The sequence below is a fragment of the Candoia aspera genome, chromosome 2 (assembly GCF_035149785.1).
Source record: "Candoia aspera isolate rCanAsp1 chromosome 2, rCanAsp1.hap2, whole genome shotgun sequence".
NCBI lineage: Eukaryota > Metazoa > Chordata > Lepidosauria > Squamata > Boidae > Candoia > Candoia aspera.
The window spans coordinates 249,022,026-249,048,441 of record NC_086154.1 but is presented as its reverse complement, the minus strand read 5'-3'; the positions used below and the strand labels follow the sequence as shown (position 1 = coordinate 249,048,441).

Sequence of the window (26,416 nt, the reverse complement as noted above, 5' to 3'; positions counted from 1 at the left end):
TTTCCAAGCTTTCTGGAACCCTAGGAGCTGTTCCAGAGGGTAGGGGCCACAGCAGAGGAGGCATGCTTCCTAGGTCCCACAAGATGGCAACATTTAATGGAGGGGACCTGGAGCACACTGACTCTGCTGGAATGTACTGGGCAGGCAGAAACGATTGGAGACAAGTGATCTCTCAGGTATCCAGGGCTTGAAGCCCTGTATGGCATCATGAAGAACATACCACCATTTTGATGTCACCATGGCTTGTTACAGATGCTGCTGCACACAGCGGTTAATGAATGCAGGACAAAAGTCGGGCCAAATTATACAAGTACATTTCAGAAAATGGTAAAATAAAACTGGATTGTCTTTTTCTTAGTGGAAAGTATATGTTAAGTACCATATAGAATTAAGATAGATAAATTCAGGTAAGCATCATTTGTCATGTGTTACTTGGCGTTTAGGAGTTTTCATTATATTACTGAATTCCTATGTCTTAGTTTTGAATTGAACTTCAAAATCGCTTAATACCATGGCTTTGTTTATATACACAGTGTGCTTTTTATTTTAATATTCCCACTTTACAATATTCCCACATTTCTTATAAGGCAATTTTAAAGCTTTGCACTTACATTTATTTATTTATTTAACAAATTTATATGGCTGCCCAACTCACACACAGTGACTCTGGGCAGCTTACAGAATTAAAATCCACAATATAAAAACCCGTCAACCGCCCACCCCCTGCAGCGGCTACCAACACAATCAAGTCAGCCACTTGATCAACTCCATCTCAGTCTGGGGTCCCCAGGCCCACTGACAGAACCACAACTTTAGGGCCTTTTGGAAAAGCATCAAGGTGGGGGCCAAACTAATCTCTGCGGAATGATGTTCCACAGGGAGGGACCACCATGGAGAAGGCGCTTTTTCGTGTCCCACCAGGTGAACATCCCTCAGAGAAGGTACCCTTAACATACCCTGCCTCCTCACTCTGGTGGGCTGGGCAGATGTGACTGAGAAAAGGCAGTCCTTGAAATAACCAGACCCCAAGCCATACTTTAAAGGTGATAACCAGCACCTTGAATTGGACCTGGAAGCAAATTGGCAACCAGCGCAGCTCCCACAGAAGAGGTGACACATGCACAAATCAAGACTTACGCAAAACTGCGTGGGCTGCTGCATTTTGAACCAATTGAAGCTTCCGGATACTCTTCAAGGGCAGCCCCACATACAGTGCATTACAATGGTCCAAACGGGAGGTGACTAGGGCATGGGTGACTGTGAGAAGGGCACGTTGATCCAGGAATGGGCGCAACTGGTGCACAACTCGCAGTTGTGCAAAGGCCCTCCTGGCCACAACTGCCACCTGCTCCTTGAGCAGGAGTCACGAGTCCAGGAGAACCCCCAGATTGCATTTACAATCTACAAATTACAGATTTACATGCAAGGACTGAGGAAACACAGGCTTTGGATGAAACCCTCAAATGGTTATTTCAGTATAATTTTCACTTACAGCAATGTTAAGTGCTACCTTTTGTGGAGATACCTGAAAAATATGTATCAGAGAAGAAATCCCAAACTCTGATTTATATTTTAATAGGATAGAGCGGGTTTATTGTGTCTCTGGGATTCCATAAGATGTATCTGGATTCTAGAATGATACAGTGATTCCTTGTGATATGACAGGGATGGAGGATTTCAGTTTCAGTTTGAATCCACCAGCAGATACTGGCTGACAAACAGAGCCCATGAAAAGGAAGGTACCATTCTGCTGGCCCTCAGCAACAATAAACCAATGCAGGCACTCAGCTCATACTAAAGAGGAGCGTATACTTCTGTCAGCATGGTCATACAAAATTTAAAATGGCAGAATCTCCGGTCTGCCCTAGTATAGATATGACATCTTTTCTTTGTGGTGTGCTGAACAATCTGAGATGTTTCCTCTCTCTTGTTGTACAATAATTACTCGGTGTATAAACATAATCCACTAATTCACTGACTCCCTTCTTTCTTTTAGGATCTGAGAAGGTGCTAGTGCAGTGTTTCTCAACCTCAGCAACTTTAAGATGTGTGGACTTCAACTCCCAGAATTCTCCCAGCCAGCAATCTTAAAGTTGCTGAGGTTGAGAAATACTATGCTAGTGGAATACTCTGCCATTGTTCATGATTCAGAAAGAACAAATATTTATTTCAATTTCTGTAGCCTCCCATCTCAACCGACTCTGGGCAGCAAACAATGTATAAAAGCAATTAAAATAAGATAGCTATTAATCTGCTTTAGACAGCTTTATGAAAATACTCTTAGACTTTTGGAGGGGGAGAAAAGAGATGTGTTTTTGTCCCCTGACTTTTGGCCTCCCCCAGTTCTGTCCTTTCCTACAGCTGCTAGAACCCATTGAGCAGATCCTAATCTCAGCAGGACCTTGAACAGCAGAACAATTCTGAGCTGTAGCAAATTTTCTGAAGACCTGCTCTGTGTGCACGCATGTGTCTCCATCTTTTGTGGCTCTTTCAGTCAATGGCATGAGCTAAATGAAATGTCCCTTCCAATACAAGTCCAAAAAGTATATAAATAGGCTTGTGTTTTCGAGAAATACTGGCAAAGCTGTGCTACAAGGAATCCAGCTGTGTAGCTGCCCTCCCAGGGTTGCAATGTTTGGTCTGTTCGCTGGCCATCTGTAGATTCAGCGAGAATGGGAGCAGCCAGTTTAGATTAATAGGCCTGTCTTCAATACCAGACTTGTGGGTACCCTTTTCACTTCACCTTGCTTTTTAACAGAATTCTCTCCCATCCCTCTTTTCAAATGTATGTCCATTTTGGAGCAACCCCAAAGAAGAAGGTTGGATTTTTAAAAAAAAACTAATTGTCTTATTCTTTGGGCAATTTGAAACAGAAAGGCTAATGAGACTAATTTCCCTGAGTGATGAAAATAAATGCATGCATGCTGTACATAGTTCACACATCTGAATAGGAGTAACACAAAAGAAAGCTGAATTGCCTGTATGAACAAAGGAGCACGTTAAGGAAAGCTTTATAATTTCACCTACATTAAGTCCAGAAGCTATCCTCTTGAGTTTGGTATCGTATGGATGCAGCAAAGTTGCACCAATGATCTAACAAGTTATTTATAAATTAAGGGGAAAGGTTTCTTAAGCAGTGGAAATGTCCAAAATTCTATTAAACCAATGCAACAACAGTTCATGATTTTAGAACACCAGGAACAGACTTTGGGCTAATCTACAGAGTGTGCTTACTGTAGTGAAAAATACCATTTGTTGAGGGTCCTCACAACATAATACTGGCCCAAGGTGTTCGAGCATGGAAGCAGTATTTTCGTGGAAAATCAGAAGACCACCTCCCATCTAAGCAAACTATGGCATACAAAATAGGCTTGAGTTCATTTCTCTTAACTACAAGGTAATGGTTGCCTTCAGCTCAGATGCAGTTGTTGCCAGAATTTAAGAAAGGAATTTTGTGTGTGAGAGAAAGAGCTGTTCAGCTATGGAGTGCTCCCCGGTACAATATATGAAACAAAATAGTGGTCCATCACCTGAGCAACCTCTTAGCCACTAGATGGGTCCAATGAGTTAGATGTTTTGTTATCTCTTGGTTGCCCTCTAGTGCTTATCCAAATTTCTGTAGATGAGATGCAACCACTAGAGTTTGAAAAATCACTTTATTGACCCTTGTGTCAAATCAAGTGGCTTTGATCATCCAGAGCAATAGGAGAAGAACATGTGACTGTACATTGAAACAATATCTCTTCCAAGTTACAATCTATGATGGGAGGAGCCATGGTTTTCCCAACAGCAGTAGGCGTTGGGAATGGTATTCCCCATCAGGTGGGCTTCAGAAGCACAACAGCAGAGTCTTTTCCAAGACTAAATTATTTTAGTCTGCTTAATTATCTGCCTGATGCAGTTTACTTTTTAAAACATACCCATCAAATGTCATGTCCACTTTCAGCTTTAAATAAGTGCGCTTCTTATCTGCTCCAGAAGAAAAAAAGTGGTAGGCCAGGTGCAAAAAGGAGACACCATCCTGCACCTTTCTTAACCATAGTAAAAAATATGGAATTTCAGCAAATGTTGCTTGCATACGAGTTATGTCCACTGCAATTCATTCTTCTACACAACTATTAAGGGTTCTTTTGCATATGGCTGAGATTCTAGGATATACTTCTGTGCTGTACAAAACCTGCATCATTTTACTATAAATGCAGGTCAATTACAACTTGTCAAGTACCTCTACACTGCAGTGAGTAAAAATGTGTTCCTTTTTCGTTTTCAGATAAAAGAAATAAATGAGTCAATCTTCCAGCTATTCTAAATCTGACAAGGATCATGGAAAAACAACAGTGATGGAAAGAAAACATCTGCCAAGACATCACTGCTATCCATCCAGAATTCCTCTAGCAACCTCAGTAGGATTGGTGTTTGATTGATCAAATTTCTCAATAATCAAGAATCTGAAGCATTCATTTGTTGCAAAAGTTAAAAAAAAAAGTTCAGAGAATTGTGCTGATTATGAAAGAGACTGTGATCTGTTTCCTAGAACAAGTGCAACGGAATGATACTCTGGACTCTGAAGACACTTATGACCCGTGCTGGTATTGACTGCCTCCGATTTTCTTCCAAAGTCAGTCACTGCAGTAACTAATTCAAACTAGACATCATGTGAATTCCATGATTCATCCTTTGTGTACTGTACATGTTTTGATTTTTTTTCTTTGCGCTAAAATGACCTGAGCAGATTGCATGTGAGAAAGAGAATGTGGGGAAAAACTGCTTGAACCTAAAACATGCAGGCCCTATTATTGTTCCCCAAAGAGTAAAACAAGTAATTTGTGGATGATTTCACATTAAAAACAGAACTTCAGTGAAAGGTTTAAGCAGACTCTCTACTCTTTCTTTCTTTCTTTCTTTCTTTCTTGAACAGTCTATAAGACTTAGAAAAGATTCATGACTGTCCAATACTCTTGACTTCTCTGCCACATTTAGTCATTTTGAAAACACAATTTATTCTTTTTCAATAGGGTGCCATATTTTTCTTGGTTCTTTCTTTTATATCAAACCTATGAAAAAACATTGAAAGCATGTGCTAGGTGCTTTTTGCACAGATGGGCATACAGCCAATCACCATCAGCTAAGGTGCTTCAGAATCATCTCCAAGTGCAGAGTGGCAAGATCCCAATAGAAAGTGCCACATATAATTATTATACCCTAACCAATTCAGATAAAAAGGCTATTGAAGTTGTCGTGGAGTTGGGCGGTTTTAGAAATATGAATCGTGAATCAATAAATGCTCTGCTGCTAATCCTCCCTATTTAATTCCTATGTAGTAACAAAACAGGTACAAGAAGATAATAAGAGGTAATGTTAAATGGAATTATTCTGCTGCTGTTGTATAATTGCAGTAGTCTGGTATAATAAACAAACAAACAAACAACTAAAGAGTCACACATCTGCATTTCCTTCTGTTGTGTCATCCCATCCATCCAACAAGAGATCACTTTTAGGTAGGCAGCAAAAACCTTCTTCTCCCTATAAGAATAAACCTATAAATTGTACAAGATAATTCACAGGTTGATGGAGGTTCTAGAGACAGTTCAGCAAACAGCAGCAAGATTTCCATTATCTGCAAAGAAATCTACTTCCTTACCACTTCACAAGAAAGCTGTTGAGAAGAAACTGAGTAAGTATGCCCCATAAGATATTTCACGGGTAGATTAATGAAGGCTCTGTGAGTTGGAACAATTACTTTTAGTTGAAGTAGCTGCCAAAGCCTAACATGAAACATGTGCCATTTCAAATTAAGTTGTCTGCGCTTATCTTGGCTGGCTGTGGATGTGTATGTACAAAAGAGGAAATTAACACTGGGGACTTAAGTAAGGGAAGTTCTGAACCGGGGGATGATCTGTAATAATATTTGCTGAATATAAAGTAGTTAAAGAATGTTCTTACATCAAGGCCAAGGCATGAGTCTTTCACACCTTTAGCAGGTTGAAACCCAGCTGCTGCCCCAGATGTGCAGTTTGAAGGTGGGGAAAGAAAAAAAATGCCTTTGGGAAGCTGCGTGATGAGCCAGTCTCTCCAAGCAGCAGGAGGGCCATGGTCTTGACTGAAGGGAAAAAGCAAAGTTCCTACAAAACTTTCTTCACATCCTCCAAATTTCTTAGTGAGATCTTCCTCTCATGGAAGCCTTTGAAGTGTGGCTTGGGCCAAATGTCTGGCCCTTCTCCCCTGCTCCCCCCACCCCACCCCCCGGCTTAGAAGCTGCATGTAGAAAATCAGCATCAAAGAAAGCAAGCCAAGACAAAACCTTCTAGTGATAGCTAGTTTCACAGGGATGTTTTTGCTTTGTTTTTTAATGGACGGCCACTCAGAACAGAAAATCTGCATTTTGAAATACAGTTCCCATTTTATGACACAAGAGCTATGTTTTCTCCGAAACACAGAAGAAAATACCACGTGGGATGTAACTGCACAAGTTTTGTAGACTGTGGTCACTCAAAATGATTTGGAAATATTTGTGCATGTTGATTAGCCCTTATCGCACCTGAAGGTCAGAGGGACTTTCTCCAGCAGCTAATTTTCAAGATTTCCAATGGTTGAGCTGAGGTCACCCTCAGAAATTCCACCTACAGCAGTGTTTCTTACCCTGGCAACTTTAAGATGTGTGGACTTCAACTCCCCAAATTCCCCAGCCAGCATGGCTGGCTGGGGAATTTGGGGAGTTGAAGTCCACACATCTTCTGGCTGGGGAATTCGGGGAGTTGAAGTCCACACATCTTCTGGCTGGGGAATTCGGGGAGTTGAAGTCCACACATCTTCTGGCTGGGGAATTCGGGGAGTTGAAGTCCACACATCTTCTGGCTGGGGAATTCGGGGAGTTGAAGTCCACACATCTTCTGGCTGGGGAATTCGGGGAGTTGAAGTCCACACATCTTCTGGCTGGGGAATTCGGGGAGTTGAAGTCCACACATCTTCTGGCTGGGGAATTCGGGGAGTTGAAGTCCACACATCTTCTGGCTGGGGAATTCGGGGAGTTGAAGTCCACACATCTTCTGGCTGGGGAATTCGGGGAGTTGAAGTCCACACATCTTCTGGCTGGGGAATTCGGGGAGTTGAAGTCCACACATCTTCTGGCTGGGGAATTCGGGGAGTTGAAGTCCATACATCTTCTGGCTGGGGAATTCGGGGAGTTGAAGTCCACACATCTTCTGGCTGGGGAATTCGGGGAGTTGAAGTCCACACATCTTAAAGTTGCCAAGGTTGAGAAACATTTATCTACAGAAACAAGGAGGAAGCTTGCAAACCTAGTACCCATACCCAGTTTTTTATGTACTGGCATGGGTAGATAAAATAGCTTGCCCAAGACCTTGGAGAAGAGTTACTAACATAAAAAGGTAAGTTACTGAATTAGATGAACCAATTTCTTTTCTGCATATGATAATTCTGCCAAGTAGAATTGCCTACTGCCTCAGTAGCCATACAAATAAAAGTAAAAATAAAAATAAAATCCAAATGTAACATCGCAAACAACAGAGTGGGAGGATGATATTCAGCAAAAAGAACTCAAAAGGAAAGATGCTTCTTTGGATAGAACATTTGGTTATCCCTGATCCTATTCTTACATCACTGATTATGATGAAAAGCAGATAGAATCAATCTGATTTCAACAAGTGTATAATCGCATTTTGTCTTTTGCATTCTCCATACTTTATACAAAATCCAAAGCAACTCATGAATTTTAGTAAACTACATCAGTGAAATATTGTGACAACCTAACTTGACATCCCTTTAAACCCAGCATATTTATATTATGGTTCCCCCCAAAGGACAACAATCTGGCCACAGTATATACAAATACTCCAATATTAATTTTAAAGGCATGTGAAATATGCCTTTAATAGTAAAATGACCAAGATACAGTTGCAAACATCCAAAACTTCATGTACATCAACTGTATGTATAGTTATCCCTTGGTGGGTTTTTAATCCCCCCCCATTCATGATCTCTAATACATATTTAAAGAACAAGAAAAACTAAGTGCAGTTAAAGCTGAAAATGTTCATTGTGTCCATTTTGAATATGTTCACCTAGAGGGTAGTTAATTAAGTAATAATTAGCCATTCACAAGATCAACTATTTTAGTATACATCATAAATTGCATATGGAGAGAGTACAATAAAATGTCTTCAGCAAAGGATCGTTACCTTGTCGTGGTGCTGGAGCTTGAGCACCTCAATGATGCCATGAGCTAAACCGTGAAGGGCCACCCAAGACGGGAAGGTCATGACAGAGAGGTCAGACTAAATGCGATCCCTGGGGAAGGTAATGGCAACCCACCTCAGTATTCTTGCCGTGAAAACTAAATGGATCAGTACAACCAGAGATATGTCGGTATACCATCGGAAGATGAGACCCCCAGGTCGGAAGATGGTCAAAATGCTACTGGGGAGGAACAGAGGATGAGCTCAACTAGCCCCAGACGTGATGACGCAGCTAGCTCAAAGCCGAAAGGACGGCTAGCGGCCGACGGTGCTGGTGGTGAACGGCGAATCCGATGTTCTAAGGATCAACACACCATCGGAACCTGGAATGTAAGATCTATGAGCCAGGGCAAATTGGATGTGGTTATTGGTGAGATGTCAAGATTAAAGATAGACATGCTGGGCGTCAGTGAACTGAAATGGACTGGAATGGGCCACTTCACATCAAATGACCACCAGATCTACTACTGCGGACAAGAGGACCACAGAAGAAATGGAGTAGCCTTCATAATTAATAGTAAAGTGGCTAAAGCAGTGCTTGGATACAACCCAAAAAATGATAGAATGATCTCAATTCGAATTCAGGGCAAGCCATCTAACATCACAGTGATCCAAATATACGCCCCAACCACAAATGCTGAAGAAGCTGAAGTAGAGCAGTTCTATGAGGATCTGCAGCACCTACTGGACAACACGCCTAAAAGAGATGTTATTTTCATCACAGGAGACTGGAATGCTAAGGTGGGCAGTCAAATGACACCTCGAATTACAGGTAAGTATGGCCTGGGAGAACAAAACGAAGCAGGACACAGGCTGATAGAATTTTGCCAAGACAATTCACTCTGCATAACAAACACTCTCTTCCAACAACCTAAGAGACGGCTTTATACATGGACTTCACCAGATGGACAACACCGAAATCAGATTGATTACATCCTTTGCAGCCAAAGGTGGCGGACATCTGTACAGTCGGTAAAAACAAGGCCTGGAGCTGACTGTAGTTCAGATCACGAACTTCTTCTTGCACAATTTAGGATCAGACTAAAGAGATTAGGGAAGACCCACAGATCAGCTAGATATGAGCTCACTAATATTCCTAAGGAATATGCAGTGGAGGTGAAGAATAGATTTAAGGGACTGGACTTAGTAGATAGGGTCCCGGAAGAACTCTGGACAGAAGTTGGCAGCATTGTTCAGGAGGCGGCAACAAAATACATCCCAAAGAAAGAGAAAACCAAGAAGGCAAAATGGCTGTCTGCTGAGACACTAGAAGTAGCCCAAGAAAGAAGGAAAGCAAAAGGCAACAGTGATAGGGGGAGATATGCCCAATTAAATGCAAAATTCCAGAGGTTAGCCAGAAGAGATAAGGAATTATTTTTAAACAAGCAATGCGCGGAAGTGGAAGAAGACAATAGAATAGGAAGGACAAGAGACCTCTTCCAGAAAATTAGAAACATTGGAGGTAAATTCCAGGCCAAAATGGGTATGATCAAAAACAAAGATGGCAAGGACCTAACAGAAGAAGAAGAGATCAAGAAAAGGTGGCAAGAATATACAGAAAACCTGTATAGGAAGGATAACAATATCGGGGATAGCTTTGACAGTGTGGTCGGTGAGCTAGAGCCAGACATCCTGAAGAGTGAGGTTGAGTGGGCCTTAAGAAGCATTGCTAATAACAAGGCAACAGGAGACGACGGCATCCCAGCTGAACTGTTCAAAATCTTGCAAGATGATGCTGTCAAGGTAATGCATGCTATATGCCAGCAAATTTGGAAAACACAAGAATGGCCATCAGACTGGAAAAAATCAACTTATATTCCCATACCAAAAAAGGGAAACACTAAAGAATGTTCAAACTATCGAACAGTGGCACTCATTTCACATGCCAGTAAGGTAATGCTCAAGATCCTGCAAGGTAGACTTCAGCAGTTCATGGAGCGAGAATTGCCAGACGTACAAGCTGGGTTTAGAAAAGGCAGAGGAACTAGAGACCAAATTGCCAATATCCGCTGGATAATGGAAAAAGCCAGGGAGTTTCAGAAAAACATCTATTTCTGTTTTATTGACTATTCTAAAGCCTTTGACTGTGTGGACCATAACAAATTGTGGCAAGTTCTTAGTGGTATGGGGATACCAAGTCATCTTGTATGCCTCCTGAAGAATCTGTATAACAACCAAGTAGCAACAGTAAGAACAGACCACGGAACAACAGACTGGTTTAAGATTGGGAAAGGAGTACGGCAGGGCTGTATACTCTCACCCTACCTATTCAACTTGTATGCAGAACACATCATGCGACAAGCTGGCCTTGAGGAATCCAAGGCTGGAGTTAAAATCTCTGGAAGAAACATTAACAATCTCAGATATGCAGATGATACCACTTTGATGGCTGAAAGTGAAGAGGAACTGAGGAGCCTTATGATGAAGGTGAAAGAAGAAAGTGCAAAAGCTGGTTTGCAGCTAAACCTCAAAAAAACCAAGATTATGGCAACCAGCTTGATTGATAACTGGCAAATAGAGGGAGAAAATGTAGAAGCAGTGAAAGACTTTGTATTCCTAGGTGCAAAGATTACTGCAGATGCTGACTGCAGTCAGGAAATCAGAAGACGCTTAATCCTTGGAAGAAGAGCAATGACAAATCTCGATAAAATAGTTAAGAGCAGAGACATCACACTGACAACAAAGGCCCGCATAGTTAAAGCAATGGTGTTCCCTGTAGTAACATATGGCTGCGAGAGCTGGACCATAAGGAAGGCTGAGCGAAGGAAGATCGATGCTTTTGAACTGTGGTGTTGGAGGAAAATTCTGAGAGTGCCTTGGACTGCAAGAAGATCCAACCAGTCCATCCTCCAGGAAATAAAGCCAGACTGCTCACTTGAGGGAATGATATTAAAGGCAAAACTGAAATACTTTGGCCACATCATGAGAAGACAGGACACCCTGGAGAAGATGCTGATGCTAGGGAGAGTGGAAGGCAAAAGGAAGAGGGGCCGACCAAGGGCAAGATGGATGGATGATATTCTAGAGGTGACGGACTCGTCCCTGGGGGAGCTGGGGGTGTTGACGACCGACAGGAAGCTCTGGCGTGGGCTGGTCCATGAAGTCACGAAGAGTCGGAAGCGACTAAACGAATAAACAACAAACACAATAAAATGTAAAGTTTGGATGGAGAGCCAGTAGGTTTCGGAAGGCATGAGAGTCTGAATATCTCAATCCCAGTCCAAGGCCAGACATTACTTACTTTTTGATTTGTCAATAATAAACATTCTTCTCAGAGTTTATGGTCCAGGTTTTTTTTTAATTGTATGGCATAGCAGTTTGGTGTTCATGCCGCGCTTTTTTTTCTTGCTGGGAAATCCTTGTGAGGTCCACCAGCCAGCTGTGTAGACTATTTAGCCGTGAGAGGTCACATTGCCTGGGGTACACCATGAGGAGGCTAGTCTACATTACACCAAGTTGGGCTGAGAGAAAGTGACTGGCCAGAGGTCATCCAGCCAGCTTTCATGCCTAAGGCGGGACTAGAACTCACAGACTCCTGGTTTCTAGCCCAGCACCTTAACCACTAGACCAAACTGGCTCTCTCTCTCTGGTCCAGGCCATACTGTCAGTAACCTGTAGCTTTACCGTTTTTTCCCTCCACTTAATGAATTAGTAATGACATCATTTCCACGTCATCTTTTTGCACCTTTTCCATAAGCCTAAAGTCCTGGAATCAGCCATCTGATAAAGCTAAGTAGGTTTTGATCCAGTCAACACCTGTATAGGAGCTGGCTGGAAAATCTATTGCTGCTGACTTATGAGTATAAAATAAATATATAGCTTTAAAAGGGCTTGTTTAGTAGATAATGTAAACAAATGAATAGATATGAACATTTAAAAAATAGAAACAGTAGCTTAGCTTATTAAACAAACCTTGCTTTTCTACCAAAATAATCAAAACACCCTGTATAAAATATCAAAATCTAACCAATAGAACATTAAAGAACAACCAATATAACGTACTGGTTAAGGTATTGGACTAGAACTGGACTGTCCTGGTTCAAGTCTACAGAAGCTGACCAGACTGACTATGGACCAGTTATTTTCTCTTAATAACACTGGGTTGTTATTGAGGAATAAAATGGAGTTCTTTATGTAAGCTGCATAGTCTGTGGTTTCCAAATAACAGACTTCAGGATAAACAACCTTTAATATAAATACATTCCAGAGGTTTGAGACAAGGTCCCCTATTTCACAGACAATTTAGATTGAAAGTCTTTCTCCCATTTGGGAAGATGGATGAAGTCAACTTCTGTCCAATGATACTCCTTTCTGGGATAATCATCAGTAATTATAACTGAGAAGGAAAACACACTGACAAATAGCTCTGGCAGTGTTTAATTAGAAGTGAAAGCCAGGTTTCCCATACAACCTCTATCAGATTGGGTGACAACATCTAGAGTTCTCAACCACTCCCAGCTCACCAGGATGGTACTTGATAGGGAGGACTGATATAAGCATTAATGGATATGGGCTAATCTTCCCAAATTCTGTCCAAGGAAAGTTAATACATATCCTTAAGGTACATTCAACCAACAACTGCACATTAAAAGTTTCCTTATACCAAATCAAATTATTTGCCCATCAAAATCAAATTATCTGTTCTGATGGACAGCAGTCATGACTCAGAGTCATATCACCTGTTCCCTAACTCTTTTAAATGGAGATATCAGGGACAGAATAGGAGTCCTTCTGCTACTGGGCAATGGTCTTGCTTGGTTGATACTTTAACAGATCAACTTGCAGTGAAGTGGAAAATTTTTACAGTATCTGGTTTCTTTTTTCTTTCACTTTTCAGGATGGTTTGCTTTGACCTTTCCTCCCATTGGAACAAACAGGAGGAAAATTACTTACAGCAACACTTAGGTAATATGCCTTTCCCCCTTTGTTGAGCCAATGGTATGTCTGGAGACTAGGAGAACTTTGGGGCTGTAGATACCAAATGGAGTTCCAAAGACTATTCAAATGATTGGCTCTTTTAATGTCCTCCCAAGGAGCATAGGTCTACAGTCTTGTCTGGGTGACTGATCTGAAAGTCTAAAACAAACTGATTTATTTCAGCAGATGCAATTAATGAATTGCATTTGCATCCTTTTCAATCAATTTGCAAATGGAAAGAAACTAGATGTAAATCAAAAAGCATACATTTTAATATTTCAGTCAGCTGCTAGGAACAATTTGATCTCAAATAGAAAGATGAGAGGTAAAGGTTTTAACTTCAATAACACAGATTGAAATTCATCATGCAAAAATGCCCAGTTTCATGCAACCCCCACTCTGACTTCAAATGTCTTTTGCAAATGTCCAGTATAGGCATCTATTTCCTCCCCCTTTGCTCTGGATACGGAAGAGGAAGAAGGCAGGGACAGATAAGGGGGTGTCAGGAAAACACACCAAAGTGTTGCCTGGCATGTCATTGCCTCTGGTTCTGTGCATTTCCAGTAGGCAGAACCTGGCAAATTTTGGTATTGCCCTGGCTGTCTTTCTCATGCAAATGATAATAGACATCTCTCTTGCTTCTCATCAATAATAGTACTGTGCAAGATAAATATAGAGCATATATCACAGTGACAAATGGCTTACAAACAAGGATGCAAATTCCCTTCTGCACAAATAGAAGTTCTTATTAGGGCCCCCCATTATATCCTTTTTTTAAAAAATTGCCACATTCTTTTCAACGGGATTACACAGCCATAAATGTCTGTAAAATCCTGGCAACAGTTGCCCTGCCAACTTACCAAACAACCCATAAATTTAATCCTCCACCCCAAATGCTTTGTATTGTCTTACTGATGAAATCTGAACTGCCTCTTCATCAGACTTAGGACCAGCTACAAAGTCAATGAGAGGTTTTTCCATGCATTTAAACAAACGATGAATCTTTCTGTTTCCAGGAGAAATAAACTTTTTGGCTCCCCATCAGACATTCCCTTTCTCTCTAAAGTTGGCATAATAAAGAGACAAAGGAAAGCCCAGTTTCTTTTATCAGTTCTATCAATAATGATCAGTCCCTTCTCTGTATACAAGAGGAACATGGAAGCAATGGCTCTCTTCCTTCACGTCAGGCCTCCTTACTTCTTCCTGCCAATAGATATTTGTGTATGGGGAGGGGGAGGAACCTGGTCTGCAGGTTGGAGTCATTTCTCCATCCCTGTTCTTCTACTGCCATCAGAACCCCATATACAATCAGCATCTCAGTGCAATCTTATCAGTAACATCCCACACATTTTTGGGATGATCAATGGTTTCATAATCCAGCAGTAGTGCCTAGGGGAACCACAGAGATGTTTAGATGTCTCTTGGTGTCTGCTAGGCTTTCTGCCACAACTTACTTTCTTTTAAAATTATTTACTTTAAAAATAATTAAAGGCAGTCTTTAGCATCATCTTATTCACAAGAACACCTCTTGACCAAGTAGGGGCTGCACATAAATTATTAGATTAAAAAAATGATATGAGGCTGCAGGTGAATGCTTTGTTTGGCTTCAAACACAAATTTCATTACAAAATGAATGACTGCAGAATGGAATATCCATATTGGTTCCTTCATTTTAGGTACAATTTGTTCAGCACGGCAAGTGACATCTAAATTATAATACAAAGGGAACACCATTTGCTGCTCTGAATATTTTTATTTCACTTGAGTAACTTCATTTGTACTACATTTTCATGAGCAAGGCAGAAGGTAAAATATAATTCGGCAATTTGATCATCTACTGCTAGTAAAAAAAAATCTAACTTCATATATGAGCAATTCAACAAGACCATGAAATGTACAAACATACAAAACCTCCAGGCTAATTATGGACATCAAGTTCTTTTTCACACCTAGATTCACAAACACAAAAGCAACAAATGTAAGTTCTAATCCAGCTGTAATTCTAGCCACTTCTCCAGAGAACTGTGGTGAAAGTGACACTCCACATAACCAATGATGCAGTTGTTGCCATGGACAATGACATTACTGCCCTTGCACCTCACTTCCTTTTTCATGCTACTGCAACACTTAGTACAGGTAGTCCTCACTTAATGACCACTATTGGGACCAGAATTTTGGTTGCTAAGTGAAGCAGTCATTAAGGGAATCCAACTTGATTTAACAGCCTTTTTTGCAGCAGTCATTAGGCAAACCACGTGGCCGTTAAGTGAATCACAAGGTTCCCCGTTGATTTTGCTTGCCAGAAGCCAGCTGGGAAGGGTTTACATGTATGACTGTGTGAATATACACATCTTTTCCTTTTGCCTTGTCATAATTTCAGCTGGAACCATTCTGGCAACCCTTTGCCTCTCACTCATTACAGCATTTTTCAGTGGGTTGTGAGCAAAGTTCATACTGAAAATCTCACTGCAGGGCTTTTTTCCAAGAACAGAAACAAATCTAGGACCACTGGGCTAAGTACAAATGTTCAACCAGGTCAGCAGTAAACACTTCAGGAACTATATGCATGACTGCCACTGAAAGTAGCAAGCTTGTGCCTCCTTCTCCCTTCCCCTTTTTGTAGTACTAGGACTACAAAAAGCACAATTTCATTATATCACATTGCACAACTTTCCATTTCTGTAAGTGGTAATCATGCTGCAGAATAGGCATGGGAAAGGTCACAGTGCTGTCATAATGATCATGTTTTATAGTACTAACTAGATGGGGACAACCACAGACTGGTATTGCGGGCAGCAAATGCATGGATTCTGTAACATCCAGATTAGGCTGTTCATCAAACCTTTACATAAAAGGGCTCCTATTCAGAAAAAGATGTTTAAGATTCCATGATTCCCTAAATCCTAAAACTGTTTTGGAAGTGTCTTCCCATGTGATCCTTCCTGTTCTACTGAAAATCATTTGATAAGACTTAGAACTTGAATCAATTTTACAGGGAAGCTAGGAGTATCCCAACAGTAATCAGGTTTTTTTTAAACTCACTTCTATGACTATCTTCTGAGAGTTTCTAGAGCTTCCTACTTGACTGAATCTGTCAGAACAGCTCTGAGTGGTCATCTCTGAATTCATGAACATGGGCTTATGAGTCTATGCAAAGCTGAATTTGGAGCCATGTAGAGCTTTCAAACTACTTGGCCTGCCCCCTTTGCATATCGCATGATTAGGCCCCTTCAGTTCCTAAAATGGGAAGGAGCAATGAGATCACTGAGACCAAGGAGGATAGGGGGAGAAATTGTGTGAATTCACAGATGATCATTCAAAGAACTGCAGTTACAAGTTAGTAGCTAATTCTTCATCATTTTCTCTGATATATGTATATGGGTCTGTAACAAGGATAGCCCTTTCAAAAGTTGCATTTCTCTGGGAACAGAAGTCTGTTTTATGATGTTGGATGACCACTTCGCAGCCCCTATCTGCATGTTGCTCTACAAAACTTCTGACCTTCTCTAGGACCATGGGGATTGATGTCAAGAAAACCAACGATATGACGAAAATAGCACAAGGGCATGACTTAATCAGAAGCAGGTGGGTTATGGTTAGGGATTTATGGCATTAGCACCCCAAGGCCAGGGAAGTGAGATACATCAGGGAAGGCACCTGATTGGGAAGGGGGTGACATGCTCTAGTGCGAAGAGGGGCAGAGGGTAATTTAGTGAATGTAGTTTTAAATGTAGGTTTGAGCGGGAATTGGGCATTCGCAGCTTTCTTCTTGTACTGGTCATTTCGCTTCATTAAAACAGTAGAAAGAGCCCGGCCTCACGACTGTCATTGAATGAATGCTTGAATGTGCCAGTGCTTACAGGAGGCCATTGTGAAGAGAAACTTGAGGCAGCTGGAGTGGGAACTGGGAAGGCAGTAGAGTTTTTACTCTTTTTTCGTTTTTGCCCTTATTGGAATTGGGTGGGATAGGTCCTCAAGGGATTATGTTCTTGGTGCAATAATGCTGCAATAGTGACAGTGAGGAATTGGATAATTTTCTTCCAGATATGAAGGAGTTGCTAGGTAATTTGGGGGACAGGATAGGAGGCTTGCAGGGGGCTATAGCAGTTTCAGAATATGCCACTCTTAGATTTGTTGCACCAACTCCCATTGCCCATCAGCCAGTGAAGTCACCAACCATACAATCAAATGGATGACAGAAGGCAAACACGTATGAAATATGCCAAGCTGAGGAAGCTTGATCCTTACTGCTCGGAAGATATTTTTTAAATCATCTGCTTTTCATTTCTCACTGCTTTTTACACCAGAAAGTACTCTTTATTATGCCAGTTTTAATTTTTGAAATGTCAGTGACTTTTTTTTTTACCACTAGTTAAATCTTAAAAATAATCTACTCACAATTTCAGAGCAGGGATACCACCTTTCTATCCCAAATCACTGGAAAAATGATGAAATGGGGCACCACTCCTTTTTTCTTTTTTAAGTACAGGAAAGAAACTTCGCAGTTAAAACCAAAGACATGACTGCCAGGTTTGCACCAGCAATCTTCTATATACAAGACATGTATTATACCCACTATGCTATTACAGAACTCATAATAAAGTACTTCTGAAAAGTATTAGGGACTGTGGTCAGCACTGACTGAGTTGAAGGGTGTTTCTCCCCTTGCAGGGTAGCCAATGAATTGCTGGGGTTAACCTGCAACAAACTGAAACATGCATTCCAAATCAGACAGGTGCACTCAAGGCAACGTAATATGGGAAAGTGTATTTTGGAGCACAAAAAACATGCTTTTAGGCCACTTTGATAGTGATTGAGGGATTACTAGAGAGTGATGTTGCCTATGTCTGTCCCCCAGACATAGAGGCAACTGGCTAGTGTAGATTAGCCACTTTTTGTCTTAAAACAACCACAATATCAAAGAAGCACCAAGACTTCTATAGCAGAACACAAAAATAGCAGAGCCACATTATTTTCTTCACTGCTGAAAAACATGGGGTATCTCTGGCTTAACTGATCTAAGGATGTCAACGAGAAACCTCCTGCTGATTTTAATGACTGCAGGGTCAAATCCCAAAATTATAATTAATAGTAGATTGGTTCATTCAGTGAAACATAAACCACCATGAAAAATTCTTCTTTTCTTGAACTTAAAGCTCATTTGTGTCTTGCTTCCCCCACCCTGCTCTTGCTCCCACCCGGAGACAATTAGAAAAACACTCCAGATACTGAATGGACCTATTCACTTGGACAAATTATTCCCTAGCAACAGTGTTTTTTAATTTTCTTTCTTTTCACTTCTGATGCATTCAAACGAGGACACAAAAGCCTGCCTGTCATGAATCCTACTTAGAAGTTCGGGGGAGAAGCTAGTGCAGCACACCCCACTGAACACATTATGTTTTAGTGTCCTCTTTCAGTGATTTTACAGACACACTTCACCCTTATTTTGCAGGTCCAATCTCTAGGCCAATCAAATTCCAGTTAACAAATAATGTTAGACTCTCTTTCTGTACATGGGAGAGAGAGAGATGAAGAGGAAAATAAAAGATAAAGAAAGTGGAGAGTTTGGCCTGAAAATCACTGATCAGCTCACAAGCTTGCTAATGTTGGTGGCCTTCCATCCAGATTTTTTAGGCAGTTAATCCAATGTTGAAGTGTTGCTTCAGAAAAGTGCCAGTTTTCTCCTCTCTCACAGAAGAATATTTAGTGCATTTCCAAAAAGTGAGCATCAAATGTAAAATTTTCATTATTTTGGCTCACTATTTGGGAGAGCAAAGTAATCTAATAAAAAGGCTGCTGTTCAGTGTTTCTGGCACTGAGGAATAAGAATTGATCTTACCAAGTGACGTATTCCTCCGTCCAAAAAATATTGTTAAATCAGTTAATTCCATTAGCTTTTAAATGAGAAGGGAAAACAAGCTATGGATTGCCTGCTAACCTCAGAAGGCCAAATAGCCAAGGTTATAAAACCATCCCAGCTCAGAACTGAGTCAGAAATAAAAGGACCATTTATTAAGTCCAACACCCCCCAAACCAGTAACAGAGGTAGCATTAAAAACTTTGAAAAGCAAAGCCTAAGCCAATTTCCTGCGAAAGTTCAAAATTATTTAATAAAAAGTGGGCTGTGCCTGAACTTTAGCTGAAAAACAATTTTGGTCAATCAGATATGATAGCATCTCTTTTTGCCCAGGGACTGCCTTACTTTTTATATACTTTGTTCACTATAAAATAAGGATGGGTGACAGGATCACTGTAGACTGTTCCCTTGGCACCTATCAAGCTGCTGATCCCATTTGGCTTCTTGTAAAGATACTTTTAGTTTGAAAAAGGGAGAGCTGGCAGGTTGCATCAAATTTATTTACAATACTTTTTCTGGATCCAGTATTGACCCCACAGGACTCATAGAAAACAACAAATGGCCAGTGGTTTCAGACAGCACTTTCTCTGCCCAGGAAAAGAAACTATCAATAAATCCAATGATAAGCAGCTTCCTGGGCAAGAATTGGTGGCAGGCAGCCACACCAGTTTACTTTGTGGGTAATGGTTGTCATAAGACTTGGCGTGGCTACTACAGCAACCATTTTGTGAATAATTATCTCCCCAGGTATCCATTTTGTGACAGATCCCATAACATCCTCTCAAAGTTCCAAATAGTCCAAAGAAGACTGTCTACCTTGTTAATCCATACAATTTAGTTGTGTATAAAGTGTGTTAAATTCAAAGTGTACCCCTTTTTCAGCATTTATACATATCTGCTAATACCCTCCCAGCCCCTAAATATTGTTACATCATGATGAACAAATTTTGGGGAGATAAATTTTCTCCTCAACAATGTAACTCATTGGTTGGGTTCATAGAACATGTTTAATTCACCAAATTAACCCATCTTCTATGTTCACACAACATAGTAAGCCACAGACTTACCAAATGGGCTGGGTTCATATAATATTAAAACTCCACCAGACTCAGCATGTTATGCAGACGCAACTGACAGGGCTTTAATTCACCAGGTTATCATGCTCTGTGGACCTAACCAATCTCTGAGGGAGATTCAAATATCTTCCCAATGCTTTATTTCATTGGCAGAAGAAACTACACTTTACCAGCAGTAAATATATCCATCTTTCCTAACATCCAAAACAAAGGAGAAAGAAAGAAAGAGGGAGGGAGGGAGGGAGGGAGGGAGGACACTTGATTCAAAAAGTTCAGTTGTTCTTGGTCCTTCTAAATATGCTATGTCTCTTTTGTTCCTGTATGTAAGAAGAAAAACAGTTGGGCATTTCTATTTCAATCAAAATCTGCTCATTGTTGTATCTTCTATTCAAACACCTCTTCAAATTCATGGATTTAAAACCTCTCAGAGGTGTTTAGGCCCTATAATGGGACAATTGGTACTAGTAATCTGAAGAAAACCAGATTTAGTTTTGTTATTGTTCCATTCCTCAACAAAACAATAAGACTATCCAGAAAAAAAGTCATGTAACTCTGGCCAGATTCTATTAGCTTTAAATAAATGAAATCTCTATTATGAAACTGCCCTTTTGGGAATTAACTGTTGCGCTACAAGTACTGTATGTATAACTTTTAGTGCTAACTTTTTACAATAGACAGCAATTTTAGGAATGAAGACTAGAGTGGTGAAACAATGGTTCATTATTAACTGATGAAAATGTAGATCTAGTTGCTACCATCTAGCAGACATGCTCTTAATCCAAGATACTTCTGAATCAGTAAATTAAGCAAAGGAAAGTAAACCCTGACAAATTAGTTTTGGGAACTAATATTATCATCCAGAACATGAGGGATTCATACACCTGTTCAACTTCCAATATGATACATGTGATCATCTGCTGACAGTGACACACTTCATTCCAAAGTAAACACAGTGCGCAATCACAATGTAAAAGAATTGGAACAAATCTGACTTTAGAAATGGCAACACCCAGAACCTAATTTTCTAGGACACTGTCCCTAACCTTAGTGACCTTTCTTGAGCAACAGAAATACAAAAATTAACTTCATTGCAGAAAGGCTGAGCTTGAAAGGCTGGTTTTGTGAACAGCACTCTCTAGCATGGCCAATTGGATGCAACAGCTATAGGACAGCAACATCTTGAGAACCGTAATTCCTGGCTTATGTCCTACAGATCTTTATCTAAATTTTAAGCATGTGTGAGACTAGGCTGAATTTAAAGATGAAGTAGGCACATAAGCAGAGAGGACAAAAGACAGGGACTTTGTCAAAAAGATCCCTTAGGGAGGTAGATAAGAAGGAAACAAGTTGATTAGGATCAAAGGAGAAATGTTGCCTGAAGCAGGCAAAGGAGGCTGGGCCTGAGCACATGGAAAACTCCCCAATCCCTCACAGGTACCAGACTTGTGAATCAACAAGGCAAGGACTTTTCGGGATAAAAAGGTCCTGAAGCCCGCCCACTCTTTGAGTTGTCCTGGATCCAGACTTGGGGGGTCTAGTTCAGCAGCTCCCAATCTTTTTGGCACCAGGAACTGGTTTCGTGGAAGACCATTTTTCCACAGATCGGGGGGGGGGGCATGGTTTCGGGATGATTCAAGCTCTTTCTCTTTTTCCTGACCTTTTATTCTTTTTTCTTCATGCCGTTTGGAGATAGCAGCCACTTTCTCTGACAGGAGACCGAGCTCAGGCAGTAATGCGAGCGATGGGGAGCAGCTGTAAATGCTCAGGCTGTAAATTCGCTTGCTCGCCCACCACTCACCTCCTGCTGTGCAGCCCGGTTCCTAACAGGCCATGGACCGGTACTGGTCCACAGCCCGGGAGTTGGGGACCCCTGCTCTAGTTAGTGCCTGGCAGTCTAGCTGAGAAGGATGTGGTTAAGTGGGGATGAGTGTGTGTGTGTCTGTGTGAGAGAGAGAGAGAGAGCAAATGTACATTGTAACCAGTGAAGTTTTGCTGCTACTTTAAATTCATTGGGTCTCTGTGCATTCCAAAAGGAACTGACATGCCTCGGTGTTTGGTTGAAAGTGAAGTGTTCCTAATTATTTCCCAGCGGTTGACCAGGGCTGTGTATCTTGTCTGCTCTAGCTGCACATATCTGGAAAATCCAGGTAGAAAACAAGGGGGCCTTATAAGATCTGCATGCCTGAACAGGCTGTGTGTGTGTGAGTGACCGAACCTAGAAGTGCATGTAACACATGACATCCAATTTCTTATTTTACTGTCCCCCACCATGGCATGTAAGAATCCTGCATATCCAAAAAACATGAAATAAAGCATCAAGACACCATCTACATTTATTGGTGACTAGAAGCCTCTTATGGACTTTTTGCGTAAAAATGAAAAAAAATCAACGTGATTTATGGTTTTGATGATTAGACAATCGATTATAGAAAGAAGGGTAATATGATGAGTAATATGTTAGGGAGAGAGGTTAAAATATATTGTACTTATAACTGTTGTGAAGAATATCGGAAGCCACTTTCTTATATCTTTTTTTCCCCTATTTTCCCTTAACTTTTTTTCCTTTTCTTGCACTTTCTGCTTTTTCTTTGATTTCTTCTTCCTTTTTTTCTTGTTTTATATTGTGTTAGTTGTTACCTCCTTGTTTAAAAGCTTTAATAAAAATTATATATATAGATAGACAGACAGACAGACAAAGCATCAGGAAACTTCAAAATGATAATTTAAAAATATTATTTATTTTAAATATTGTTTATGTTTTTGGAATGTCTGAAAAATTATATATTATTGATATCATTATTTAGCTTCAGTACTTGCACAAATTAATAACCAACAACTAAAGAGCAACCATCTCTAACCTAGTGCTTTTACAATTTGCTGGATTGCAACTGTGATCATCCTTAACCGGAGTTTTGAAGGCACCAAGTTAGGGAAGGATAGTGTCTTTTTCAGAAAGTCTGTATTTCAGTTATGGTATTTTTCTACTGTTTTGGCATGTTGAAGCAACCAAGTCAAAAGCATTGCTGAAGCTGTCATTTCTACTGCCAGAGGTTCTGCAATTAAATAGCAGTAGTTCAGACAGATATTTTACTCTGTGAACTCAAAGAATTAACTGCTGTTTTCGTTATGACGATCGAAAGAGGCTGTGCAGATGGCTTGGGCTAAAGTCAAATGTCTCTACCCTTCTGGGCACAGCTCCTTTTTAAGGCCAAGATTATACTTTTTAGGGTCAACGGCCCAAAAATGCAGGCACCAAGACATGAAGAAGCACCATAAATCAATTTCCATGATTCTTTTCTCAGGAGGTAAGAGATAACAATAGAACATACCATTGCTAAATGCAGCAGCAACCTCCATCAACGATGTTTCTCTTTAATATTTTTCCTGTTTTGAAATTATCTGGTTTGGAAATCAAACCCAGAAATGAAATTTATTCTGAGGCACTTCTGATCACATCCTATCTCAAAGGGAAGGACCATGTTCATTTTTGGCACTGTTCTTGGATGCACTGAAGCAGAGATACGTAACTTTGCATTTTTGAATGCTTCGGACTTCAAACTCCTATGAGACTCAAACAGCATGGTCAATGGCAAGAAATTATGGGAGCTGGGGTCTAAAACTCCTGAAGGACACCTGACAGTCTCCCTCCATGCTCAGATAAGGACTGTTTAGATTTCAATTCTTGGATAACCATTGGGGCATCAGTTCATAGAAACTGACAATTAATCTAGTAGGATCCATTTCAGTTCTGCACGTATTCAGTCATTTTCTCAAGTCTATTATGCATGCCTGTATGCAATTTTTCTAAAAGACATCTTGTTTGCAACTTTCTCCAGTATGTGCATTTGTAGCTATGTTGATAAGGGAGATAGAAGGACAAGTCTAATATAATTCAAGGGCACCATGTTGGGGAAAGTTCCCTAATGTATGTCTTTGTTAACATAACTTTTCCAAAGATACACTTTTTTTCTCCTGAAAACTGGGCCACGATATTTGCAAAATAACAGCGTTAATCTGTCCTAGAAATACAAATGAAATCTTCCGCATCACTACCAATCCATCAATCATTCAGTATGGCTTTCTTTGACAATGGAATGTATTATTGTTAAATATCAGCAAGTATTTCTAAAATGTTACAGTGGAGTGGGAAATCTTTTCACTGGCAAACACTCCATCGTCCCAGTTTAAAGGTAGATAAACAGGTGCTCTTCAGGTGTTTTGGACCACAGTTCCCATAATTTCTTGCTACTGGCTAGGTATCATAGGAATTGAAGTCTAAAACATCCAGAGGTGCAAATAACTTATCTTTGCCTCAGTGCATCCGAAGAGTGGCTGTGACCAATGCCAAGAATGTGTGTGGCCAAGTCAGTTCCAGATGTGACTTTTACCTTGATTCAATCCCCACCTCCCCACCATTTATTTATGTATATATATACACACACACACATATACATACACACACACACACACATATACATACATGCATATATACATACATATACATACACATACCTACAAACACACACTGTATATACAGTACGTGTATGTATGTATGTACAGTATGTGTGTGTGTGTGTGCATGCACACGCGCGTGCACACACACACATATATATAGTCACTGAGGAATTCCCCTTCTTCAGGTTCTGAAAACTTACACACATTACTATGAAGGAAGGAAGATCAAGCGGAGGAAGCGCCATGGCAAGACAAGACCCTGCATGGGATGTGCCACTGACGGATAGGTGAGGTGGCTGACCTTGGGAAATCCTACCAGTGGCTGGAAAGGGCTGGACTGAAAGACAGCACTGAGGCCCTGATCGTAGCAACACAAGAACAGGCACTCAGCACCAGATCCACAGGAGCAGGGGTCTATCACACTACAGGGCCCAAGGAGTAGACTGTGCAGAGAGGCCTCAGAGACAGTCCAACGCAGGGTGTAAGATGCAGGCAGGAACAGCATACACTGAACGGCACAACCAAGTAGCTGGCATTGTGTACAGGAACATCTGCACAACGTATGGGCTAGACCTTCCCAAGTCCAGATGGGAGATTCCACAGAAGGTTGTGGAGAATGACAGGGCTAAGATCCTGTGGGACTTCCAGATCCAGACAGACAGGCAGGTACTGGCCAATCATCCAGATATTGTGATAGGAGACAAGGACCAGAAGACAGTGGTGTTGATTGATGTAGCAGTGCCAAGTGACAGCAACATCAGGAAGAAGGAGTATGAGTGCCAAGTGACAGCAACATCAGGAAGAAGGAGTATGAGAAGCTGGAGAAGTACCAGGGCCTGAAGGAGGAATTAGAGAGGATGTGGAGAGTGAAGGCCAAAGTGGTCCCAGTGGTGGTAGGGGCACTTGGGGCTGTAACTCCCAAGCTGGGAGAGGGGCTCCAACAGATCCCAGGAACAACATCACAGCTCTCTGACCAGAAGAGTGCTAGGAACAGCTAAGATACTGCGCAGAACCCTCAAACTCCCAGGCCTCTGGTAGAGGAGCTGAGCTGGGGAAGACACATACCACCCACAGGGGTGAGAAGGGAATTTTTTTTTTTTATATAGTCACTGAGGAATTCCCCTTCTTCAGGTTCTGAAAACTTACACACATTGCTACGTAGCTTGGAAAAAAGAGCAAAATAAAGTTAATAGTTTCAACAGCCTTCAGCAGAATGAGGAGATGGGATAGGCCTTGGGAGAGGGGTGTTATCTGAAGGAGACTCTGCAGATCCAGACTGAGATAAAGGTCGCCAGTTTATTTTGTGTGCTGATATTTATAACTTTAATAATGTTCAACATTCATCTACCTCCTTGTTAGCTGACTGACAAAGCAGGGATAATATGGGGAGATTGATATAAGAAGCTGCCTTCATAGGAAGCTAAAAACAGGTATCTACTGTAATTGCAGTTGAGATCAGCTTTACATTTGCTTAATGTAGGAATACAGTGTTCCTATTCTGCATACAAGCAAAGAGCATTCTGAAAGCTGTGCCAGTCAGAAAAACATTCTAATGTCAAGATTCAACTACCCCACAATCTGTGGTCTGATGAAAGGGTAATAATAAGGTATTGGCCAAATGGCTATATTTGGGGGGAAAAAAACCTTGATTTTCTTTAGAAAGCACAGTGGCAATTGGCAAGCATACACTCTTAGGCATCTCAGTTAAATTGACCTGAGTATTCCAAATCAAACAGTTTAAATCTGACACCTTCTAATCACACTTATTTGAATCACAGTTTGTGGAAAGCATTTTTAGAATCAAGGTGAGGCTTGTTAATTACTTGTTCTTACCATAGTAAGTTGTTTGTGTC

General features: G+C 40.9%; 1 protein-coding gene across 2 annotated transcripts in view; it reads right to left on the bottom strand.

Annotated features, from left to right (window-relative positions):
* The window catches only part of NPR3 (natriuretic peptide receptor 3), a 68,485-nt gene that overhangs the window by 17,251 nt on the left and 24,818 nt on the right, over window positions 1-26,416 (bottom strand). The window lies entirely within an intron of this gene.